The sequence below is a fragment of the Charadrius vociferus genome, unplaced genomic scaffold (assembly GCF_000708025.1).
Source record: "Charadrius vociferus isolate BGI_N301 unplaced genomic scaffold, ASM70802v2 scaffold235, whole genome shotgun sequence".
Taxonomy (NCBI): Eukaryota; Metazoa; Chordata; class Aves; order Charadriiformes; family Charadriidae; genus Charadrius; species Charadrius vociferus.
This window is the reverse complement of record NW_009648536.1, coordinates 538-9,937: the sequence shown is the minus strand read 5'-3', so window position 1 is coordinate 9,937 and position 9,400 is coordinate 538.

The following is a 9,400-nucleotide window of genomic DNA, read 5'->3' as shown; positions in this document are numbered from 1 at the left end:
ACGAAGATGATTAGGGGATTGGAACATCTCTCATATGAGGAAAGGCTGAGGGACTTGGGTCTCATCAGTCTAGAGTAAAGAAGACTGAGGGGGGATCTTATTAGTGCTTACAAATACTTAAAGGGAGGATGCCAGGGGGATGGGAGCAGTCTTTATTCAGTGGTGCCCAGTGACAGGACGAGGAGTAACAGGCACAAGCTTGAACATAGGAAGTTTCATCTTAACATGAGGAGGGACTTCTTTACTTTGAGGGTAGTGGAGCACTGGAACAGGCTGCCCAGAGAGGTTGTGGAGTCTCCCACTCTGGAGACATTCCAAACCCGCCTGGACGCTGTCCTGTGCAACCTGTTGTAGGTGACCCTGCTCTGGCAGGGGCTTGGACTAGATGATCTCCAGAGGTCCCTTCCAACCCTAATCATTCTGTGATTCTGTGATTCTGTGATTCAATGCAGCCCAGAAGGCCAACCGTATCCTTGGTTGCATCAGAAGTGTGGCCATCATGTCAGGGGAGGTGATTCTGCCCCTCTACTCCACTCTCGTGAGACCTCACCTGCAGTACTGCATCCAGCTCTGGAGTCCTCAACACAAGAAGGACACGGACCTGCTGGAGCACGTCCAGAGGAGGGCCACGAGGGTGAACTGAGGGATGGAGCACCTCTCCTATGAGGAGAGGCTGAAAGAGTTGGGCTTGTTAAGCCTGGAGAAGAGAAGGCTCCAGGGAGACCTTAGAGCAGCCTTCCAGTACCTAAAGGGACCCTACAGGAGAGCTGGGGAAGGACTTTTTACTAGAGCATGTAGTGATAGGACGAGGGGGAATGGCTATAAACTGTAACAGGGCAGGTTTAGATTAAACATTAGGAAGAAATTTTTCACTTTAAGGGTGGTGAGGCACTGGAACAAGTTCCCCAGAGAAGTTGTCGAGGCCCCATCCCTGGAGGTGTTCAAGGCCAGGCTGGATATGGCCTTGGGTAACCTGGTCTAGTGGGATCTGTCCCTGTCTGTGGCAGGAGGTTGGAACTCGATGATCTTCAAGGTCTCTTCCAACCTAAACCATGCTACGATTCTATGATTCTATGATTCACATTCCATTTGAGACACCTGAAAGCATTCCTGTGAGCAAGCCAGTGTCAGGTTGTTCTGATATTTACAAAGCAGTGCAGCACCTACGTCTTTTAATTTAGTTTTAAGTTCATCAAACATAATTGTCCTGGGTCAGTAGTACTTGTAGGTTATTTCAGATTCACAGGGATTCATACTCATAAGTGTTCCTGGACAACCTGACATACCACAGAATGGCATTTCAAATGGTGTATTACTTATCTCCAAAAAACACAGTCTTTCCCTGACCCCATGGACCTTGTGACAGACTTCTACAGATTCATAAGAAACCCTCATTAAACTCCCCATTGCTTTATAACTGATGTCTTTCTTTTACTTTTATGACCTTCCCTACCTAAAAACATGGAAATAAACCGCTGGGAAAAAAATATCTGAATGATGGCCCGATAGATTATTTCGTAGCAGTGGTTGAAAAAACTTAATGTTCTGAGAGACTGTATTTCATAATAATGGTTGACTGAGTAAAATTCCTTCATGCATGAATATCTCTGCTACTCTTGGCATTGAAAACTCTCAAATTTAAATCTGGTGAAGACATGTATTTTGTGGTTGAGTAAGTTTAGTGTCATAGATTTTACTTTGACCTTTCTCAACTGATTACACCTAAAAACAAGTGTTAGCAGTGATAAATAAGGAAAGGTATTTATATCAATGTCTAAACTCTTTGTACAAGGGAGCTTCTGAGACTACTGAATCTAATGAAGTGCACTTTTATGTTCACTATGTCTTATTGTGGTTTAACTAATGCACATGGTTTTAAGTCAGAAGCTACTTAGTACTGTGTGTGAGCCTGCTCACCACCCTTCAGAACAGAATAATCAGTGAAAGAAAGAGATACGTTGTGTCTCTCTTGCCAGAGTAAGTCTAGGTGGAGGTTACAGTTTGAACACTGATTTTCCCAAGCGTCTGAAGATGAAGCAGAAGCCTTTTCACACGTGCCTTCTCATGAGTTTTGAATGGGGACTAGTTCAAAAGTAGTTTTGAGGAAATAAGGTCTTTTCTTTCAGTGAATTATATTTTGATTTGGAAAGTGATCTGAGCAAAAGATGGACATTTGTAGTAAGATTGTCAGGTTGCATTTTTAAGTAAAGTAGAAATCTTTGTGAAAAAAAATGTATTTATATAGGACTATAAGTTTCCCTATTACTGACATTTTGATTTTCTCAATGTCTACCAACAAAACATGTTGAAAAAGACAAAGCATTTATTATTTTAAGTCCCTAACTGTGATAGAAAAATGTGATTTTTATTAATCACAGCTTATATGTCATTATCAAGATCCTCTTTTAGAAGTGTTATGAATATTCTAAACTAAGTATTCATCTGAAACTCATGCTCTATTAAAATCAGGAATTTGCTAATGTTATGGGTTTATGATTCTAAATTTATGGAGGTTGATATAATTAAGATAGGCACGCTGACAGAAAAATGCATCTATCAAACATGTTCAAGGTGATCATTGTCAACATGTTGATATTTAAAGCAGGGATTTGAAAATTGTGCAATATAAGTTAATTAATCAAAAAGCAGAGGAGGTGTCTGCCTCCTGTTCTTTAAGAATGAATGATGCTGGTATTCTGTTTCTGCTAGAGGGTAATCTTGAAACTGAAGAAAAAGTACATGTCAAACTCCTTGAATTTGCTGACTTTATGTCTATTGGATTGTGTTTTTTGAAATGTAAGGCCATACTAGGATGTTACATCTATAAGCCATGCCTTATTTTCAAAGATTCCAACAGGTAACAGAAAGAGATAAAGTATTTTACCCATTTGTCTGGATTTCTTGCTAGTGTGCTGATAATCACGTGCTGGATCAGCAAATCTCATCTGTTTAGTGATTTCCATGCTGTAGAAAATCATATTCTTGTTAATGGAACCTGTAAGCATTGAAAATGGGTTAATTTTATATTGGATGGGAGTTAATAATTTTACAATTTCCAAAGCTCATTACAAGTACATAACTTCATTTATTTCTCCCCTTTTATTCTTCTGATTTAGTTGTCAGGAGAATGAGCTTTCATGGAATACTAATAGTACTGATATAGTTTATGAATTAAGGTGGTAGAACTTTGATCTTCTCAGTGTTCTGCACCGTGGTTGGTCATTTTACCACAAGATATATTACTGACTGTAACTTAGGATCCATAAAGCTCGGTAAAGGTTTTCCATTTCTAGAGAGTCATTCAATCTTTTAGCTCTCAGAAAGAATGTCTTAAAAATGAGTAGAGCAGAAATAGTAGCAGCATTGGGTGACAAACTGACTAGTTTGTGTTTCATCTCTTAAAAGTAAATTGTGTCTGTTAGGTATCAGCTATCCTAAGGAAGAGCATGTAGCTTAAAAGCAGGTCTAGGTGAATAATAGATTTTTCAGAGTGGCTGTCAAACTGAAAATTATGTTCACAATAAATAATGTTAATCCCTCATATGATATTCCTCACTTTCTTATCCAGCAAATAAACCATCATAATTCTCTGAATTTATTATTCTTTAAGTAGTCCATATTCATTTTTTTTTACAAGAAAAAATCAGTAAAATTTGCCTGAGAATATCAGGCAGCTTGATACCTAGAGTACACTTTTGGCAAGAAGAAATGAGAGGAGCAAAACCTGTAGGGAAGGAAAAAAAACAAGTCACTTACCAGAGAAGTGCATTAGCCACAGGATTATTGCATAAAACAGACCAGGAACTAAAATTTTGTTAATCTTGTGGCAGAAACTGAAGACAAAAATGTTATCAAACTTATCTTTAATTCATATATGGTCTGGGAACAACAGAAAACTTGTTTTTTTCAGTGCCCAATAAAGAAAAATTATTACTTAAATTTCAATTAAATGCACTTTCAGAATTAAACTATTTATGGGTACAAGTACTTAATCATACACCTGCACTAAATTATTAAACTTTTCTGGAACATAATTAAATAGCACAGTTGAATAACTGCTCAATGCTCTGTACTGGCTTTTTCTCCACTATAGTCTCACTATTGTTTCTCTAGTAATAAAAGTTATACTATAAAGGCAGAGTTATAAGGAAAACATTTATTCAGTTTTGTTAACCTCAGTTTTCTAATGAAACAGCAGATGACATAAATCATAAGATTTGTGTAATTTTCTGCTTTGGTGGAAAGTGAATTTAATATATAATTGGGTAGTAAAATGTTTCCAACAGCTGGGATTCCAACAGGAACCGTTGCAGTGTCACAAGATTTGCAGTAAAATCCTGAGATTTGTCAGATCACACAGTGCATATCAGGGAGTATGCAGGGAGGCAAACATTTTCATGAGGCTTTGCAGAGTCCAGCCTTCTGCTTTGTGCTCTTGAGGTTTGCTCATAGTCAAAGTTTAGGACAAGATCAGTTCTCTATTCTCCTTTGCTGTTATGATAGTGATAAAACAAGTTCACATTGACATGAGACTCTTCCTTTAATTTGGAACACTTTAAGCCTTAGGTATAGTAGATGGGGCATAGAAGACAATCCAGGCTTTTCCTCCCACTAGGTGTCAAATCCTTACAATCTAGTCTGCAGATCGTTCATTAGCAAATGGGAAACTGCACTACTTTTACATCATGTTCCTATATCTAGATTCACTGTTGGTCAAGACCTAAAATCTCATGAGATATGTAAAAAATAAGAATATAGAAAAACTAATTTTGAGAATGTGTGAAAATAGTTATTGATATAAAGAATACAGAGCTTCAGTTTAACAGGAATATAGCCTGTCACAGCTGCAGCAACAGCATAATTTCCATATCCTTAATTCATCTGAGGAAGATTGAGAGTTAATCAATTAAACCATGGCAAAAATTAGAATAAAAATTGGAATACTAAGGCTTCATAACTCCACCGTTACTAGTACGATTTTCAAGATTCAAGTTACTGGTAACTTCTTGATTCATCTGAAATGTAAATATTCTTATACTTAACTCATGATATAATCATTAAAAGGCACAATAGAAACCTGTTTGTCCTTCACCATGTACTAGCTGCACCCAAATTGTTTTTCCAGCGTTGCTTCATGTGGAGAATCTATTAGCTTCTAAAACAACAACTTCATCGAACAGATTTATTTTGCGTATACACTACTGCATTTAGGCTATCCCCCTAACTGCTATGACAAAAATAAAATGCTTTTTTTTTTTTCAGTTTTCTACATAAATTTTCAAAAATCACTATTGCTTTAGCCAAATAGTCTTTAACCATTCATTTCGCCTACTCTCTTTAAATCATTTAGAAGGAAACCAGTGTTTCTTAGTGTTTAATACAAGTTTATTACAGTTTCTGAATCACCTAGGGTTATGGAAAATTTTGCTTTCCAGATGCAAGAAACTTCCTTCTTGGGTCTTCCTTTTACACAGAAATAGAAATCGTATTTCAGTCTGTTCTGAGGACTCAACGTTCAATGTAAGGAGACTTTTGAGGTAACCCTGTAAGGAACTGGAAGCAGACATGTTTTTCCTTCACATGAGAGAACTCAAAAAGCACCATTGCTTTCCATCAAATGAGTCCTGATACCTTCCTGCACTCCACACTGTGCCTAGGGTTTACCAGAAATTTTTCAGCTGAAATGTATGTTTAAATCCTTCTTCTGGCAACAATGTGCACAGGAAAAGGGATTTCAGCTTGGCTGTCCTGCATTCCAGATACTCTGTGTTTATTCATGCATTCTTTTTCTTCAATTCCCTTAAAAGTTTTCTATACTGAAATTTCAATCTGTCGTGGGATGGAAGAGTGATGTCCTACCCCGTTCTCATCTGGCCTACTTTTGCAGATTGCTATTCAGTTATTTTACACACCTTCTCTCCTTTTATTTTAGTAGGGTAAAAATAAGAACTCAATACATTTGTACAATTTATCTGTGTCTTCTCATTGGACTTAGACTATTCTGAAGACCCAATGAACAGTCTCATGTAAGCAGAAAAAAATTCTTTTTGGCAACAGATGGCAATAAAATCTTACTTGACTTGCAACCTTCTCTTTTCTTTCTACTCCCTCTTGACTGGCAACTTTAACCTAAAGACTGGTGTAGCCTTTTGATTCCTTGCACTAATATACCTCGTGGATTTATGCTGTGGATCAACTTTTCCTGGTAACTTTATTTCCCTTTGTTCTAAAACTTTGTTAACAGTGATGAGCTATGTCTATTTCTGGTTTAAGTTGTACTAACAGTTTTGGCTCTTGTGAGGCTGAGATAGAGCAGTAACATTTAATAATTGGAGCAGGTATCACAGCACAGAGCAGAAGGGATGCTAGATTCAGTGTCTAAGGGTTATGGGGACAGGAAAATCAGAGTCTAAATGCAAACGTTAAATTACAGTTTACTGAAAGCTCTCCTGCTGCTGTTAGAAAGCATGAGAAAGGAATGCATGGGTACCCTCTTTGCCATTGCCCATTGTTGCTCTGGGACTGCCCCTGCAGCCTGGGTGCTGGCAGCTGCTGAAGCAGTGTGATAGGTTGAGCAAAGCAGGTGTCTCCAATTTGGCTTTCAACGCTGGGGGTCCCTGGGGCAAGATTACTGCATAACATTGCTCATAGCAGGTGCACCTGATAGTCCCGTATGCAAGCCCTTTGAAAGATGGAAAGTTTAGGTATTGCTATAGACCATGAGGAAACCAGTAAGAGTTGCTGCTGTTTGCATAGGTCTCCCTCTCTCTTCCCATAGCTGTCTCAATTTTATAGTTGTTTGCTTCAGGCCTTTAAAATGGGGTAAACTGTGCTGTATTTATGACTGAGGAACAGCATTCTCTAAACTTGTACCTTGATTTCCCTATACAGCAAATTGCTGACATAATTTTACCCTGAATGACCTCAGATGCCACCACCCTGTCTTATCTATGAAATTAAATCTATATGAAAAATCCAATAAATACTATAATTTAACAGGAAAATTATTCTGTGCTTTAAAGCTAGATATTCTGGTCCAATTAAAGTCTGTAGATGGCTTGGATAAAGATTTGACCTTTAGACAGCATGATGCTGAGTTAAATATTATTTTCATATTTTAGAAGTGACAAAATCTGCTGTTTCCCTGTGGAAAAGGATTTGCATCTCCAGACAATGTGCAGTGTATTTCAGCATAGTGGTAAATGGCTATCTTCTGCACGCAGAATTTACCTGAAAGCAAAAATACCTTGTGGGTGATAGCAAATGTACCTCCACATTCAGAGAAAGTATTCATATTTTCGTCTGGTAGTTTGGCACTTCTTTTAGAACACCATTTGTCTAATTGTTCCTTTTTAATTAAATATAACTTATTCCAGCAGACTGCGAGAAAAATCTAAATTAATCAAGAGCCTTGTAGTGAAATTAAATCTGCTTATTAAACAATTGTCAAATGTTTAATTATTTAAAAAACCCCACCCATATTACCCATATTAATTCCAATACAGTACTCCTCTGAAATTAATGAGTTTTCTTTTTTTTTTTTTTTAATGTTGTAACTTCAGTGAAATAAAGGATTTGTTTGAGTTAATTATAGTTTAAGCGATTTTCTTAGTTACAAAGTTTTGGGTTGTTTTTTTTTAATAAAAGAAACATTAAAAGTTAAAGAGCTCTGAGAATTCTAATACCTCTTTTGCAGGAAAATTTGCAAAGTTCTATTTAATTTTTTGTAAAGCAAGACCCAGCACTTTCGTATGCTTGGAGAAATATAGCATTAAAAGCTGAAGAAAAAAAAAAAAAAGGAATTGCATTGGAAATGTATTAAATGTGGTAAAGGGATCTTATTCTGTCCCCAGTGTGAGAGTGCATGTATAGCGTACTGTGTGCTCACACATTCACACATGTCACCTACACAACTGATAACTATGGAAATCAGGACTACAGCTGGAAAAGAGAGTGAGAGTTTGGATAAAAAAAAAAATAATAAATATTTGAAGTGTTTGAATAATAAGCAGTCAAGTGTATAAGAAAGGAAAAGGTCAGGTTCTGTGCCATGTCTATGAACAGTTCAGATCCATAATTAACTGTAAGAAGTTTGTATGTAGTTTGACAGAAAACAAAATGCTGTACCCAGCTAAATTTTGAAACTATTGCTGAAGCCTTAGGACTGTCTCAGCTTTAATGAAGACAGACGATTGTCAAATGGATCCATACATTTGAAGATCCACTCCGTCCCTTTCAATTTCCAAGTGGGATTTAAGGGATTATATACTGGGGCCTGGATGTATGAGAGAATTTACAGCCTAACAGCAGCAGGTAAATTAAAATTATACAACTTTTAATATAACATCTGGCAGGATATTATCTGTGAAGATGAATCAACTTCAGAACCCATTACCCATTAGGCCATTTGTCATTTAAAAAACCTCTGTGTTGTCCTGAGTGTTGTGGGAAAGAAAGAGAGGGTTAAGAGGGCTTACATGTTGCATCTCACAGACTAACAAATTCCATGTTCTTTATGACCTTATCATCCAAGGTGTTTGGTATGTTGAAGATATAGGATTTGGATGTTCACATTTGCTGTATTTGTGTTAAAAATGTGGTTTGAGCAGGGAACAGCAATATATATTTAAAGTCAAAGAAAAATGTGTAATGTAGTAACATACAATTATGAAGATAGCTATTGATGTTATACAGTTATAAAATGTTGGTGCTTAGTAAATACTGTTTTCTACACTTATGCAAAAATAAAGCCCAATAAATTTGTTGGAAATCAATGAATATGCTCTAAAACACTGTTCTGGCTGGCTCAATAATCAGCAGACTGGTAATAAATTCTGTAATTTTTTTAACTTTAGGTTGCTTGGATAAATGGCATCAACAGTGACTAAAAATCCTTGTTGCTCTTAGTCTACGTGAAATGATATGTTGGATTCATCTATGTTTGAAGTGGTGTGTGTTCAGACACTACTTTTGCCAAAAAACGCACTTTACACTATTAATATTTTTAACAGAGATCAGTGTTTGATGGAAATGGGAGCTGCACTACCTTTTCAATGTAGGGATGTGACATCAAGTATTGGGGTAGCAAGGGACAACTCCATGAGGAGGGAGGCATGATTAAATAAACATGGCTAAAAAATAGCCTTTAAGATGAATTTTGGGTGGAACAAGACAGATTTACCAAAGCCAGTAAAAAAGGCATCTCAGAAATGCAGATGTGAAAAATGAATTGGCACAACACTTTTATTTATTTAGATAGATAAGAGGAGCTGTATGTCATGTGATACTCTTCTGCAGAAAGGTATTAGACCATAGTGGGGTGAAGAATTAGAGAGATCTATGTTCAGTATTCAGATGTTAGCAATAGGTTACAGAGAAATGATGGGATAGACCACGGGGA